Source organism: Bos indicus x Bos taurus, chromosome 29, assembly GCF_003369695.1.
Source record: "Bos indicus x Bos taurus breed Angus x Brahman F1 hybrid chromosome 29, Bos_hybrid_MaternalHap_v2.0, whole genome shotgun sequence".
Lineage (NCBI taxonomy): Eukaryota > Metazoa > Chordata > Mammalia > Artiodactyla > Bovidae > Bos > Bos indicus x Bos taurus.
This window is the reverse complement of record NC_040104.1, coordinates 33,505,009-33,519,188: the sequence shown is the minus strand read 5'-3', so window position 1 is coordinate 33,519,188 and position 14,180 is coordinate 33,505,009. Positions and strand designations below refer to the sequence as shown.

Genomic DNA, 14,180 nt, shown 5'->3' with positions numbered 1-14,180 from the left:
AAGTTATGCCCTCCTCCCTCTGATGTTTGTAGAATGCGTTTTTCCTTTTAAACTGAGATTCTTGATCTGTTGTTGTTCAGTGCTGCAGGGGGTACTCTGATGCTGGGGCTCAATAAAGAGTTGGCAAAATTAGGCTTCTAGAAGTAAAACAAGAGAAGGGGAAAGAGAAGACTCTGAAAACAAACTCCGTCTCTTCAAATTTCTGCTCAGGCCCTAGGGCATGGAGGAAACTCCATGGGCCTGCCTCTGCCTTTAAACATCTACAGAAACGTTCTTTCTTAAAAATCAAACAAACAACACCCTGTAATAGATAATTTTTAGTCTCCTCAAGTTGCATTTTAGTTTTCTCACTGTTCAAGCCAAGCTTTGATCTGTCATTACAAATGCCTTCAAGTACAAATAGATTTCCTGCATTCCAGAGCCACCTTCCGGCAGGTTTTCCAACCCTTTAAATCTTCCTAAGTCTTACATTGTGAGGTTTATTCCTTGATCATCGAAATTCACATGGACATGGGATATCATTTACACTACCTATCCCCTTCGCTCGTCATTTGAGTTAGGCTCTGTGTCTAAGACTCTAGGGTCCTTGCCTTCTGTGTAGTAATGACTTATATGAACAGAGAGCCTAGAATACAATGAGGATTTGATGAATGTTAGATTGAAATTTAAATCACACTGGGGGCCTGATGAGCTTTTTCTAAGGAATAAAGCCAGTGGCAAGTTGGTCTTCCTAGGCTGGTGTTCAGGGAGAGTTTCAAGCCAGTAGCTTCCTTAGACACTTCTTGAAGAACTGCGGGGCCCTGGGGCCTCACCGCTAGCTTCCAATAGCCTGTGTATTTTTAGTCCTTGCTTTTCATGTTAGTTTCCCGTTAACTGCTTGCAGGAAATCTTTTCTTGGACATAATCTGCCCATTTCCTGAAGTCTTCCTCTCCACATTGTGTCAGTTGGGGATGAATCAAGTCAGCAGTTTTGGAGAGAGCGTGCTCTCTCTCCTGCCACAGCCTCCCCCCATTGTGGGTACCAGAAAGCTGCCTTTCTTGTCTGTTTCTAGGCGTGCGGGGAGGAGGGGCAGACCCTTGGTGTGTGTCAGCCTCTGAGACTGCCCGACACAAATGTCCCTTTGTACGCAGAGGGGGCATGTGTGTTTTCCCCCTTCCCAATGGATACGTTCATTTATTAGGCCCGGATAGTGTCCTGCGAGCTGTAAACAGTGATATAGGAGAGAAAGCGCTGGCTTAGTGAAGACGCGGTAGTGGCAGCAACTGCTTTTCCTTCTCTGCCCCTCACTGCTTTTGTCCATTGTGGGTTTAGTCTGACTTAAGCCAGCCTAGGACCTCTCAGTCCCTTTCCAGGGCCCAAACCAGTTGGACACTGTTTCTCTTACCTTGAAGACTTCAAACTTGGAGAAAGAGGTTTTCCGTGACAAGGATAACAGTTCCTCATATTTGTACAGTGTTAGTTTTTAAACATGTTATGTCTTCTGAGGAAGTGAAATTCTGGCTTTGTGATCCCTTAAGAATGTAGGATTTGGATCAAAAGATAGGAGTTTGAGTGCTGGCTCTGCTCTTTTAATAACTGTGAGACCTCAGGCAAGTTAGGGAGCTAATAACAGATCCCACTTGGTAGGGTGTTCCAGAGTTTACGTGAGAAAATGTATGTGAGTTCCTGCCACGTAGGAAACACTCAAATATTAACCCCCAGAAATGGGAGTGGATGGTGGGAAAGGAGCGTTAAAGGAGATAATGGAGATGACTGTGCTATGCATAAAATCCTAATAACCATTTTAGTTAGTGTTTGAGTTGAGGTCTCAGGATAAGCATTTTCTCTCTCCTTTAAAGCCACCCAGTTCATCTGACCTCATTCTGACCATTCCTTCCTTCTTTCAAACATCCATCACTGTGCCCTCTTCTTTCACATGATTGCATGGATCTTCTACCTAAAGCAAACCACTGTTTCTTGAGGGCCAGTCACTAGCCAAATGTTCAGCGCAGAGTAGGGTTCAACACGTACTTGAATGGGTACTCGGAAAAACCCCGAAGTGCAATCTCTTTCCCATCCACAGGGGCCTGCCCTTAAACTCAAACTTATTTCTTGATTTTTATACCCAGGAATCAGTGCAAGAAATGGAAACCACTCCAGATACTTTGAACAGGAAGGAATTTAACTTTAGGTATTAGATGCTAACCAAATGTTAGCAAGAACTAAAGCTGTGTGTTCTGGTCTAGGACTCCAGAAGTGATACGCATTCTTTGCCCGCCCCTAGAATACCATTGAGGTGATCAATCCAACCCTCTTCCCCTGCTCCATTGCCGTGATCTGGCAGTTAGGAGGTCACACTTGAGAAGCTCCTGCTGCAACTGCCCCATGGCACTCAGGAAACTGAAAAACGCCTCAGCTTCATGAACACTGTGGTATCAATATCTGTGTCCTTACTTGCCAGAGGACACAAGAAGTAGCCAAGAGGAGGCCAGTGGCCGTCACCCCACTTCCAGCTTACCTGTCTTGTGTGAATACGCATAATTGGTAGATTAACTGCAAGCAGTCTGTAAAGTGATTTTTTAGTTTTCCACTATTTTCAACTAGAAGGAGAGTGGGATGGCAGTGGAGTGAGCCAACCTACAGTGTATGCCACACTGGTTTCATCTAGAAAGTATTTTGGGTAGCAATATGTCAGGATAGAAACTAGAAGAGGAAATACAGGCCCTTCTCCATCTAGTTGATTCCTTCCAAGCGCAGAACTGCTTCCATAGAATATGTTCTGGATGCATATCTCTGTGGGAAATCTTCTCTGTTTCCACCTGGCTTTCAAAGGGGACTGATTCACCTGGTCGGCTCTCCTTGTCACTCATGGGATATACCGAAAAATGTTGGGTGAATGCCTTGTATATATGTCAGATATTGTCCCAGGCAAAGGGAACACAAAGTCAGAAAAGAGAGGCAGGACGCTGCTTTTAAGGAGCTCTCGAAAGTCCAGTAGGGTGACACAGAATGAAAATAGGAAATGACAACAAATGCTAAAATGAAGATGTTCTCAAGGATCACAGATGAAAGATACATAAATCAGATTGGGGGATAAAATGAGGATAAATATAGAAACACTGTGTGTATTCATGTAAAGAGTTAAGTGTAAAGGATTTTTATTAATTTTAGGAGCCTATAAGTGTGGTCTGATAAGCTTAGATATAATCTCTTTCTCTCAATCACCCAACCCAGACACAAGACCCCAAAATGTTCTTTATTTTTCCCAAAACCTTTTAATGAAAAATGTCAAACATACAGCAAAGTTCAAAGAATTTTACAGTTTATGCCCATATATCCACGATCCAGATTCCACCATTAATATTTTACGACACTTGCTGTATTGCATATCTATCCACCTATCAATCCCTTTGTCGATCCATTATTCATCTTATTTTTTAAAGCATTTAAAATAAGTTGCAGGCATCATTGTATTTTCCCCTAAATATTTCAGTATGCATATCACTAACTGATTAACCAAAGTCCAGGGTTTGTTCAGTATTTGTTCAGTATTTTTCTTTAAGGTAAAGTTTACTTTGGCCAACTGATACAAAGAGTTGATTCATTGGAAAAGACCCAATGCTGGGAAAGATTGAAGGCAGGAGGAGAAGGGGATGACAGAGGATGAGATGGTTGGATGGCGTCACCGACTCTATGGACATAGTTTGAGTAAGCTCTGGAAGTTGGTGATGGACAGGGAGGCCTGGCGTGCTACAGTCCATGGGGTTGCAAAGAGTCGGACACGACTGAGCAACTGAACTTAACTGAAAGTTTCACTTTCAGTAAAAATACTGAGTGAAACGCCCAAGTCTTAAGTGGTTGTTCTCTGAGAATTGGTAGACATATACCTATGTAGTAACTCAAGCACCAATAAATCTATAAAACATTACCATCGTGCCAGAGAGCTTTCTCATGCCCTTTCTGGATAGTTCCTACCCTACTCTCCAGGAACAACCATCATTCTGATATTTTTTCCCCCCTGTAAATTATTGTTGCCTGTTTTGGAATTTCATATAAATAGAGTCTTACAGCATGTGCTTTTTTGTGTATGTCTTCTATCACTCAGCATAATACTTTTGAAATCCATCCATGTTGTTGTTTATTTTAATAGCCCATTCCATTTTATTGCTTAGCAGTATTCCATTTCATGCACACACCATAGTTTATCTGTTTTCCTATGGATGGATACCTGGATTGTTTTCAGCTTGGGGCTAATATGGGGGGGTGGGGTGGGGTGGGGAACTCTGAACTTTTACTTTAAAAAAATTGACTTTTATCTCCTCAAACAGTTTTAGATTTGTAGAAAAATCAAGAATATAGTACAGAGGGTTCCCACATACCTATACCCAATTTCCCCTGTTATTAACATCTTACACTTAATGTCCTTTTTAAGACTCCCTCTGACTCAGTGTTTTTGGCTGATTGCTTAATGGATTGATGTTTGGAAAGACTGAAGATGCAATGCTACCAGTAAATACTCTGCAACAGGAAATTGATTTTGTCATCCCATTTAAATCATTGACCCAGGATTTATTTTGTCCAGTCTGTTGGAATCATGAATGTCTAGAGGTTAATATATATATCCTTTCATTCCTGAGGGTCTTGCTCCAGGAAGAGCTCAGGGTCAGGGCCTTGGGTCTGCAGGTGGAGGAACAGGGTCTGCACTAGCAAATGATTGCTCCACCACCATTTTCTATCTATTCCACTTCTAGGCTTTCCTCTCACATCCAGCAAATCTTCAACAAGGCTATAAGACTTTTTCCCAAAGCACAATTTATGATTGTAACAACAATTAATATTTATGTTGCCCTTGCCAGTTTATAAAGCTCATAAACATCCATTTCTTCCTCATTTCAATCTAGTAAGGTATATATTATACTCACCTTATAAAGGAAATACTCAATGTCAAAGGAATTAAATTGCTTCTCCAGAGTCTCACTGCTGTTGATTAAGAGTTTAGGGTATAATCCCAGCTCTGTCTTCCTCTTAAAGCCTGAATTTTTCTCCTGATATCATATTTTTTCTACTTAAAATTTGGGGCCCCACCATTTTATTTCTTAAATGATCTGAGACCCCTTGTGATTGGGACTCAACCTACTATTTCATTCTCTTCTTTTCCCGAGACTCTCTCGGTTCTAGAAACACTCAGTAGTAAAGTGTTTCCTGAACACTTCACGAGTATTGGTACCTCCATACATTTTGATGATCATGGCTTCCCCTTTATGTTCAAAGTTGTTTTTTTTTTTTTTTTTCTTTCTTCCATCTTTGATCTCTTGTTCCTAGAATTTGCTTTTGGGAATTGTTTTTTTTCCAATCCTTTAAGACTTGTGTCTGATATTATTAGTTCCACAAGAAACATCCCTGGATCACTTACTTTCCCCTGCCCCCACCCCTCTCTGCTGATTCCGAGCATGAGGTACATGGGTCTCTATTCTGATCATATATTAGACTTCGAATGCCCAGCAGTCCCATTCCATATTCAGATACAAAGGTGATTGAATCATGCTCCTTTAGAGTTTCAGTCTGTGGTGGGAATAAGATGTGTACAGAAGTGATGATAATATAGGGATTAAAAATTGACCCAGATATAGACGTGTCCAGTTCCCACTGGGGACCCAGCACAGATGCTCAGTACATACTTGCAGAATTGTATTGAATAATAAGAGGTGTGGTTTCCCAAGTGGCACTAGTGATGAAAAACTCAGCTGCCAACGCAGCAGACGGAGACGCGGGTTCAGTCCCTGGGTCAGGAAGATCCCCTGGAGGAGGGCATGGCAACCCACTCCAGTATTCTTGCCTGGAGAATCCGCATGGACAAAGGAGCCTGGCAGGCCACAGTCCATGGGGTTGCGGAGTCGTACACGACTGAAGCGAGACTTGCATTTGCGCTTAGTAGGAATGAATGATCTTGAGCATAGGCTGTGGTTAAATAGACAGGGTCCTCTGCCCAAATACATTTCTATTCAGTTTCTCCTTAGCCTTCATCTCACTGGGTCAGAACTGTGTCTTCTCTGGACATGTTTCAGGGTAGCAAACTGAGTGCTCAAGTGATTTGAATATTGTCTAATCTGTGTTTTCATCTATTCAACAAGAATCACTGAGGTCCCTGTTCATGTTGGTGTCTCTGTCTGTATCTGAGAATACAAAGATGAACAAACTGTTACTCTTGAGAAGCTCAAGCACTTCAGGAAACTCAGAGGAGAATGTAGACACCTCACAGGCAAATAATGAAATAATTAATCTGAATCTTTTTTGGAATAAGACAAAGCTAATTTAAAGTAACAATTTCATTTCCTATAGGAAAGCCCTTCAGAACACTTTCATGACCATAATTTAGTTTTTAGCTCTTCATTTAGATTTTTTAACCCACAGAAAAAATACTGTACAAATTTGATTCAATTAGAGTTTACTACTCTAATTTTATTGACCTGTGACCATGACGTATCATTTCATTTTTACAAGGAAAACTAAAGTAATGCAAAAGCAAAATCCCCCGAAATGTTTATCAACATGAGCTTAAGTAGTTTTTTCATTTGAATGGTGTTTGTGTTTGCTGGCCCTCCTCTGGCATCAAGTTGTGATGGTTTTAAATAAGACATTTATCTGACAAGGTTGGAAGCATCTTCTTTGGGTACTAATATGGAATGAGCCCCAAGATATAATTTAAGTGGAAAAAAATAAGCCTCAGTTACATTATCTGTCATGATACTGAATCATAGTATACGGCCATTTGTATGAAAAAGGAAATATTATACATATTCACTGATGCATACATAAACTGTCTCTGAATTGAAACACAAGAAACTCATAACAGTGATTATCTCTACAAAGCAGAAAGCAAGATGGCTGGAGTTACGGTGAAAGAAGACGTTTTTCTGTTTGCCATTTTATACCTCTTGATTCTTGAGCATTGTTACTTCAAAAAATGCAGTGTTTAAATGAGTGAAAATGCTTTAGGAATAATTTACTAGTGGAATTCATAGGAGTAAGCAATTGTGGATTTTCTTTTTTGTTCATGGCATTATTCAGCTCATGTTTTCTGGTAAAATCACCCTCTAAGTATAATCTCTATATCTCTCGACTACTGACAGTGTGGTGGTTGTCAGGGTGTTGCTAAGTCATGTAAGATTCTTAGAAATCGCATACTTTAGGTTGGTAGTAGTTTCTGTGGTCAGGAAGAAGGTGCGTATGAGGATTGATAGAGTTCCTGGAAACCTAGCATCATAGGCTTTCAGGGCCAAGAGGCCCAGGAGTTCGTCCAGTTCGCCCGTCGCTGTATACCTGTATGCCCTCTGTGGCATTCCTGCTTGGTGGCCACAGTTACTAAATGCTGCTCAGCATTACTAATGCTAGCTAAGTAAGAGTGCCTCAACTTCACCCTCTCTGTGCTGCCTAGGGAGATCACTGGACAAGACATCGGGTTATCGGACGTCTAGCCTCAACCCTGTTCACTAAGTGGCTTCAGGTAAACGACCTTCCGTCTCTGGGTCTCTTTTTTTCTCCATCTCTAGATTCAAAGCATTAGATTGTGCCAGAGGTGGAAGGTACAAGGAACGGCTGCTGCCACTTCCCCCTCTCTGCCCATGAGAAACATCTCTGTGGTTTTAGCAGTTTCTTTACGGTAGATAAACACAAAAGAAGTCTCAGAACGCTTCTCAGCACAGTCCAACTGGAACCCATAGGTAGGACTTGGATGGGACTTGGCAAGTGAGATAAAAATCATTCCCTTCCGTCTCTAAGGTTCTTAAGCAGCAGTGTGCTGATAAACGTTTAACAGCAGGTTCTGAGAAAGAAAAAAAAAAAGATACCCTGATTTATAGAATTTGCCAGTTTCCATGATGTAAATACTCCCACCGACTGATTTCAGATTACTAAGGTGAAGTCAGCTGAGTTGCAGAATTACTGAAAATTTAACAATCAGCTTTTGTGAGCTGATAGAAGCTGACTCCAGCACATCACTGTAAAATGGATGACTTTGAATTAACTAAGTGAATTAATAAGTGAATTAATTTGAATTAAATAAGTGAAAATGACCAACCACCCTACAGAATTTTATCCAGAGGCTTTACAGTCTTTTGCGTTTGGAAATACTTGAGTGTCATGAGATCTTTATGAAATTCTTCCACTTCCCTGAGCTCAGTTACTCTATCCATAAAATGGGACGAAGGATTCCTACCTCATAGGATTGCAATCAATAATGAGAGACTGCATGTAAATCACTTAGCACAAAGCCTGTCCCCTTCTGTGACCTCAGATATTCCCCTCTCCTTAACAGTGTGGAGGCTGCTATGCTTGATTGTGTTTTTATCTTTCTCAGACTCCCAAAAAACTTGTCATTGTTTTCCCTCCAACCCTTCTCTTTTTCTAACCATTACACTCCCTTAACATTCCCTTTTCCTTTCTCTGCTCTACTCTGATGTACTCAGTATTCTGTCTGAGTGGAATGTCAGTATTTAATCTTACCTAGTCTTAATGTTTTATCTGTATCTTCTATCCAAACCTCTCTTGGTAATCTATGCTGTTGGAGATTATAGGCACACTTGTGGGCAGACGCCAGCTCTGTGTCTCTCAGACTAGCCTCCATCACAACACCATGAATAAATAAGTGTTAATAAATCACCACTCAGGATCAAGAGTACTATGAAAAAGAGCTTCTCTTAGGCAGGTACCATTGAAGACTGCTGCAGAGCTGTCCAGAGCTTAGTAGCAGACACCTGGTATATGCTCGTGACCAAAGACTTGACAGGAGGTGGAAATAATTTCACAATTTAAGAACGTATCTGTTTTTTTCAGCAAGTGGAGCACTTTTGAAAACTTGTCCAAAAACAAAAGTTTGGTTAAAACAGATAATATAGTCTTCTCCCTCCTCCTGTGTAATGTTTATAAAACAAATGGTGTTAGAGGAAATGCAGTGTAATTTGTGCTGTATTTCCTTATTACAACATCAATTTCCAAACACTAAACACACACACTATGCTCCAGACACTGCTGTGGTCTGGAAGTAAAGAGATATGAGACGCGGTTCCTGCCTGTGAGGAATTATTTACAATCTATAGGCAAGATAAGCCAGCCAAGACTTACCTCTTGAGTGGTACAGCATAAATAGGTAAGTAAGTAGTAACAGTAACAGAGGTCAGTTGTATTTCCATTAGTCTACGATCGTGGGAAGGCATCCTGGAAGGAGTGATCTGGGGAAACTCTTCCCCTCTGCCGTGTCTCATAGCAGTTGGTACTGTGCTGAGCTCAATAAACCCTTGTTAGAAGGATGATCATATCCACTCCCATTGCCTCAGTTACCAGGCCTATAGGCTGATGACGTCCAAATCTGTATTTCCAGCCCACCTGTGCACTGTGAGGACTGAATCCTTGGCTTACATAGTTCAGTGCCACAGAAATGTCTTGGAGACCTTCCAGGTGTAAATGTCTAAAATTATACTCAGTATCATCTACCCAGTACCAAATTCCTAGTGCTCCAGGAAAGCTGCATTCAGTTGGCTCAAGCCAGAAGTCTAGAAGTCATTCTTCTGTATCAGCCCTCACATTCTAGCAATGAATCAAGTGAGTGAAGTCGCTCAGTCGTGTCCGACTCTTTGCGACCCCATGGACTCTAGCCTACCACGCTCCTCCATCCATGGGATTTCCCAGGCAAGAGTACTGGAGTGGATTGCCATTTCCTTCTCCAGAGGACCTTCCCAACCCAGGGATCGAACCCGGGTCTTCTGCATTGTAGGCAGACGCTTTACCGTCTGAGCCACAAGGGAAGTCCTAGCAATGAATAGGAAGTTGATTCTAGCTATTAAATATGTCCTTTGTGTGGCCTCCTCTTTCTCTCCATTACCCCACAGTAGCCCAAGCCAGCCTCACCTCTCACTGGGACTGTAATAGCCTCCTGGTTGATGGTGCTTGACTGTAGTTACTCCTCTCCAGCTTTTCACACACCAACCAGAGTGATCTTTCCAGAACAGAAATCCAGCCATAAGCTCTCCTCTTCTGGAAACTACAATACTTCTCTGGTCCTGAGGATAAAGTCCGAATTCCCTAACTGTTTCCACTGGCTTTTTCTGATCCCTTCAGTAAGGATAAGACACTCTTCTATTCATCCCACTAGCACACCATGTTTATCTTTATCATAATATTGATCATGCTTTATTGTAATTACTTGTTTCTTGTTGACATTTCTGCTAGGCACCAGGCTCTGAGATCAAGGACCATGTCTGTATTGTTTACTCAGTCCCTCAGCCCCTGGCAGAGTGCCTGGAAGAGTACATGGTAGAATACTGAATGTATAAATTCATTACCTTAAATGAATTTTTAATAATAATTTCCTGCCTTAAAAATGAATAGAAAGCCTCTCGTGTAACTCATTGCTGAGTTTGGTTAGTCATGTAAATTTTCTTACAGCATGTCTACTTTAAGTTGTTTACTCAGGTAAGAGGTTACAATTTCTGTCATTATATCTGGTTCTCTTGCAGAGATCAACATTACAAAGCCTAAGGGAAAGTCAGAGAGGTAGACATGGGAAGAAAAAAAAAATCTCAATAAAAAGAAACTGCCACTTTTTTTGGCCTCTGATGCTGTGTGTCTTCACGCATGTACAGTTTTCTTTCCTTTGTCACTTGCCAGAAAGGAGAATTATTGGGCAAGAGGGAATGAGCATTTTTAAGGCTCTTGAAATACTGCCAAATTGTTTTCCAAATACATCATATCAGCAAATAGCTTTGAGCAATGGACAGGGGTGTCTGTTTAATCACACACTTACCACCACTGGGGAACGTCATGAAAATCTTTTTTGCTAGTGTAATAGAGGGAGGGGAAACAAGTCTTCCCCATTCCCTCTAGCTAACGATGGGTCTTTTTAAATCAGCTCCTTCAGGCAGCCCTTTCTGAAGGAGTGTCCTGCCCCTCAAAGACAGTTCAGAGGCTGTGAGGCTCACAGCCTCACCATCACGGGTCCCTGGGGCACAGCCTTTCCGTTGGGCCGTGGTGGGGAGGGGTGGCGATGGAGGGAAAACATAACACAGACCCCACCATTGTTAGGGGATGAGGTCGCAGGGATAATGCTGTGAGAAGGGATGAAAAGAACGATTCTCCATTCTTGATTGTCGTGATTCCCAGGGATGAGGCAACAGCTCCAGCACGGGAAGGGATGGGTCTTTGCTGCAGCCAGATGCTCTTTTCCACTGCTGCCTTCCATTATTTCTCGTCCAAAGAGGGTGAAGAGGTAGCCTCGCAGCTGAAACAGATTAACTTTTGTGCCAGTTTCCTCCCTTTGAGTGATTGCCCTGGACCTGGAGACATTCACAAATAGTGAGAAACCATTTAGATAGTAGGAATGTGGTTGAGGGCCCATAATGTTAAGAGCCAACCTTCTGGAGCGCGCGCACCGTTCCTGCCTGCGTCAGTGGGAGCTGCGGGAGGCAGGGAGAGCTTTCTTCCCTCCTCTTCTGCCACGGCCTTCCCTCATCCTGTTTTGTCTGTGCGACCGCGGCAGCTTCCTGTTGCCCTGAACCTTCCCTCTTGTCCACTCTTGCCAAAGTGATGTTTCTATGGCATGCACGTCCGATCTTGTCTCTCTCCAGCTTCAGCTGTCAGTGTTTCCTCACTGCTTAGAGCATAAAATCCGAGCTCCCTTTCCCACTCTTTGGTGTTTACCAATCAGGTCCCAGACTGCTTTTCCAGCCTGGCTCCCATCTCTGCTGTGGCCTGTGCCCTTGCTAGTGCGTCCGTTCTCTGTAAGGACTCCCGTTGGTCCTTCTGCCTCGTTCTGCCCGACTGACTCTTCCTAATCCCTCGCATCCCTCCTCAAAAATCAAGGCCCCTCAATTATCACCTCTTTGGTGGATTTTCCTGGATTTCCCCTAGCAGGTAATCACGATCTCCTGTAACCTTACACCTACATGGTGATGTCCACCTTTGTTTCTCTCAAATCAGAAACTGTTGCCTTCCTTTTCTAGGTTTGTATTCGTGAATCTCTCGGCCCCATCACAGTATTTTGCACATAATAAGCGCTCAAAAATGCTTCCTTTCTGCTAGCCTATTCTTAATCTTTTTAGCCTTCAGTGTGTTTGTAATTTTTACAGCTGAAAGGAAATGTAGAGTAGTTTAATCCTTTTTTTCTTCTTTTTTTTTAATGGTTAAAATTCCAAAACTCAGTGAGAATTGTGGAATTGTACAGGAGTTGTCTTTTTGTGATTTCAGCTTGCAGGGTTCATCCATGTTGTTGCATGTGTCAGAATTTCCTTTTTAAGGCTGAGTGATATTCCATTGTATCTATATACTGCATTTTGTTTCTCCATTCATCCATAGATGAACAGTGGATTGCTCTCACCTTTTGGTCACTTTGAATAATGCTGCTGTGAACACAGGTATACAAATATCATTTGAGACCTTGTTTTCAATTCTTTTTTGGTATATACCCAGAAGTGGAAGTGCTGGGTCATATGGAAATTCTGTTTTTAATTTTTTCAGGAACCACTAAACTGTTTTCTATAGCAGCTGCACCACCCACATTCCCACCATCGTGTACAAGGGCTCCAGTTCCTTCACATCCTTGCCTCACTTGTTACTTTCTTCTTTTTTTTGGATAGCAACCATCCTAGTGAACATGTGTTGGTATCTCACTATGGTTTTGATTTGCATTTCCCTAATGATTGGTGAGCTTGAACATTTTTTCATGCACATATTGGCCATTTGTATATCTTCTTTGGAACAATGTCTGTTCACATCTGCCCCTTTTTTTACTGAGGTGGTTTTTGCTGTTGTTGAGTTGTAACAGTTCTTCACGTAGTCTAGGTATTAAGTCCTTATCAGATATACGATGTGCAGAAATTCTTTTTCTCAGCCTGGGCTGTCTTTTCACCCTTTGACCGTGTCCTGCGATTCACCCAAGTTTGTAATTTTTCTGTGGTTCAATTTACCTGTGTTGTCCCTTTGGCTGCCTGTGCTTTTGGTGTTATATCCAAGAAATCATTGCCAGATCCAACACGGAGCTTTTCCTGTGTTTCCTTCTAAGAGTTTTATAGTTCTAACCCTTGCACTTAAGTCTTTAATCCATCTGTAGTTGATTTTTGTATACCGTATTAAGTTTCATCTTCTGTCTTTTGCATGTGGAGATCTACTTGTTGAGCAGTTACATGACACCTCATGTTATGTGCATGATACTCTTGGGATGTTATAAAGATCTAGCAGATAAGAAAACAGAAATTGAAATGTGCCTGGAGACCCTCTAAAATCAGGGCCGTTTGTAACCTAGGTAGGCCAAAGGCATAAAAGAAGAAGACTTGTATGATATCAGTATAGGCTAAGAAGAAGACAGGAATGGAGTAAGAGGGGAAGAAATCGCATAAGCAGCCAGCCCTAATCAGAACTTAGGGGTGGGCTTCAAGTTCACGCAAGACTTTTGATGCCGGGAAAGACTGAGAGCAGGAGGAGAAGAGGGCTACAGAGGATGGGATGGTTGGATGGCATCACTGACTCGGTGGGCATGAACTTGCACAAACTCCAAAAGATGGTGAAGGGCAGGGAAGCGTGGCATACTGCAGTCCACGGGTTGCAGAGTCAGACACGACTGAGGGACTGAACAACAGTTTCTCCACCTGCCCTTTTTTTCCCTCCTTCCTCATGGTAGCTCTTGCAGTTTGCTGATTCTTTTGAAATTCTTTTTAGAGGGTCATTTATAGCCTTTCCACCATCTGTCCCAGCCTGTCTTCCTTGTGTCTCTCCTTTCTTGCCATGATGAACCCCGACTCGAGCTGTGTTGGTTCTCACTGCCGCCTTTCAGCCTCCCTTTAGTGCACTGCTGGGCTCCTCCAGGGCCTCATACTCATCCCTGTGTCTCCATGGCAGGCGGCACAGTGCTAGTCACAGACGTGGGTGCTCAGTAAATATGTTGAAAAGATGACTAGGCAGACAGACTTTGTTCATCTGTAATCTTGAGTGCATAATCATCGTATTCATATTTGTATTGATACCATCTACTCATTCATAGTGATGATGACTGTACAATCATTCAGTACATGCTTTATGTCTTGAAAGTGAAAGTGAAGCCGCTCAGTCATGTCTGACTCTTTGCAACCCCATGGGCTGTAGCCTACCAGGCTTCTCTGTCCATGGGATTTTTCAGGCAAGAATACTGGAGTGCGTTACCATTTCCTTCTCCAGG

The 14,180-nt window shown here is 42.3% G+C and overlaps 1 protein-coding gene and 1 non-coding gene across 2 annotated transcripts in view; one reads left to right on the top strand and one right to left on the bottom strand.

The window, feature by feature from the left end:
- GAB2 (GRB2 associated binding protein 2) overlaps window positions 1-14,180 on the top strand; it is a 183,790-nt gene that overhangs the window by 73,429 nt on the left and 96,181 nt on the right. The window lies entirely within an intron of this gene.
- Window positions 9,709-9,780, bottom strand: TRNAC-ACA. Its single transcript has one exon. It is a non-coding gene; the product is annotated as a tRNA-Cys (tRNA).